The following is a 2,574-nucleotide window of genomic DNA, read 5'->3' on the forward strand; positions in this document are numbered from 1 at the left end:
TGTGTCTCTGTGTGTCTCTGTGTGTCTCTCTGTGTGTCTCTCTGTGTGTCTCTCTGTGTGTCTCTCTGTGTGTCTCTCTGTGTGTCTCTGTGTGTGTCTCTGTGTCTGTGTGTCTCTGTGTGTCTCTGTGTGTCTCTATGTCTCTCTGTGTGTGTCTCTGTGTCTGTGTGTCTCTGTGTGTCTCTGTGTCTGTGTGTCTCTGTGTGTCTCTGTGTGTCTCTATGTCTCTCTGTGTGTGTCTCTGTGTCTGTGTGTCTCTCTGTGTCTCTGTGTGTGTCTCTATGTCTCTCTGTGTGTGTCTCTGTGTCTGTGTGTCTCTGTGTGTCTCTGTGTGTCTCTGTGTGTCTCTGTGTGTCTCTGTGTGTCTCTGTGTGTCTCTGTGTGTCTCTATGTCTCTCTGTGTGTCTCTGTGTGTGTCTCTGTGTCTGTGTGTCTCTGTGTGTCTCTGTGTGTCTCTGTGTGTCTCTGTGTGTCTCTGTGTGTCTCTGTGTGTCTCTGTGTGTCTCTGTGTGTCTCTGTGTGTCTCTGTGTGTCTCTGTGTGTCTCTATGTCTCTCTGTGTGTGTCTCTGTGTCTGTGTGTCTCTGTGTGTCTCTGTGTGTCTCTGTGTGTCTCAGGACTGACCCCTGGTTGAGGTCGTTCTCCGTGTTGTCCAACCACAGTCGTCTCTCTGTGTGTCTCTGTGTGTCTCTGTGTGTCTCTGTGTGTCTCTGTGTGTCTCTGTGTGTCTCTGTGTGTCTCTGTGTGTGTCTGTGTGTCTCTGTGTGTCTCTGTGTGTCTCAGGACTGACCCCTGGTTGAGGTCGTTCTCCGTGTTGTCCAACCACAGTCGTCTCTCTGTGTGTCTCTCTGTGTGTGTCTCTGTGTGTGTCTCTGTGTGTGTCTCTGTGTGTCTCTGTGTGTCTCTGTGTGTCTCTGTGTGTCTCTGTGTGTCTCTGTGTGTCTGTGTGTATCTGTGTGTCTCTGTGTGTCTCTGTGTGTCTCTGTGTATCTCTGTGTGTCTCTGTGTGTCTCAGGACTGATCCCTGGTTGAGGTCGTTCTCCGTGTTGTCCAACCACAGTCGTCTCTCTGTGTGTCTCTGTGTGTCTCTGTGTGTCTCTGTGTGTCTCTGTGTGTCTCTGTGTGTCTCTGTGTGTCTCTGTGTGTCTCTGGACTGACCCCTGGTTGAGGTCGTTCTCCGTGTTGTCCAACCACAGTCGTCTCTCTGTGTGTCTCTGTGTGTCTCTGTGCGTCTCTGTGTGTCTCTGTGTGTCTCTGTGTGTCTCTGTGTGTCTCTGTGTGTCTCTGTGTGTCTCTGTGTGTCTCTGTGTGTCTCTGTGTGTCTCTGTGTGTCTCTGTGTCTGTGTGTCTCTGTGTGTCTCTGGACTGACCCCTGGTTGAGGTCGTTCTCCGTGTTGTCCAACCACAGTCGTCTCTCTGTGTGTCTCTCTGTGTGTCTCTCTGTGTGTGTCTGTGTGTCTCTGTGTGTCTCTGTGTGTCTCTGTGTGTCTCTGTGTGTCTCTGTGTGTCTCTGTGTGTCTCTGCGTGTCTCTATGGGTCTCTCTGTGTGTCTCTCTCTGTGTCTCTCTGTGTGTCTCTCTGTGTGTCTCTCTGTGTGTCTCTCTCTGTGTGTCTCTGTGTGTCTCTGTGTCTCTCTGTGTGTCTCTCTGTGTGTCTCTCTGTGTGTCTCTGTGTGTCTCTGTGTGTCTCTCTGTGTCTCTCTCTGTGTGTCTCTCTCTGTGTGTCTCTGTGTGTCTCTCTGTGTGTCTCTCTCTGTGTGTCTCTCTCTGTGTGTCTCTCTGTGTGTCTCTGTGTCTCTGTGTGTCTCTGTGTGTCTCTCTGTGTGTCTCTCTGTGTGTCTCTCTGTGTGTCTCTCTGTGTGTCTCTCTGTGTGTGTCTCTCTGTGTGTCTCTCTGTGTGTCTCTCTGTGTGTCTCTCTGTGTGTCTCTCTGTGTGTCTCTCTGTGTGTCTCTCTGTGTGTCTCTCTGTGTGTCTCTCTGTGTGTCTCTCTCTGTGTCTCTGTGTGTCTCTGTCTGTGTGTCTCTCTGTGTGTCTCTCTGTGTGTGTCTCTCTGTGTGTCTCTGTGTGTCTCTGTGTGTCTCTCTGTGTGTGTCTCTCTGTGTGTCTCTCTGTGTCTCTGTGTGTCTCTGTGTGTCTCTGTGTGTCTCTGTGTGTCTCTGTGTGTCTGTGTGTCTCTGTGTGTCTCTGTGTGTCTCTGTGTGTCTCTGTGTGTCTCTGTGTGTCTCTGTGTGTGTCTCTGTGTGTGTCTCTGTGTCTCTCTGTGTGTCTCTGTGTGTCTCTGTGTGTCTCTGTGTGTCTCTATGTCTCTCTGTGTGTGTCTCTGTGTCTGTGTGTCTCTGTGTGTCTCTGTGTGTCTCTCTGTCTCTCTGTGTGTCTCTGTGTGTCTCTATGTCTCTCTGTGTGTGTCTCTGTGTCTGTGTGTCTCTGTGTGTCTCTCTGTCTCTCTGTGTGTCTCTGTGTGTCTCTGTGTGTCTCTGTGTGTCTCTGTGTGTGTCTCTGTGTGTGTCTCTGTGTGTGTCTCTGTGTCTCTCTGTGTGTCTCTGTGTGTCTCTGTGTGTCTCTGTGTGTCTCTGTG

This window comes from Lampetra fluviatilis, unplaced genomic scaffold, assembly GCF_964198595.1.
Source record: "Lampetra fluviatilis unplaced genomic scaffold, kcLamFluv1.1 SCAFFOLD_405, whole genome shotgun sequence".
Taxonomy (NCBI): domain Eukaryota; kingdom Metazoa; phylum Chordata; class Hyperoartia; order Petromyzontiformes; family Petromyzontidae; genus Lampetra; species Lampetra fluviatilis.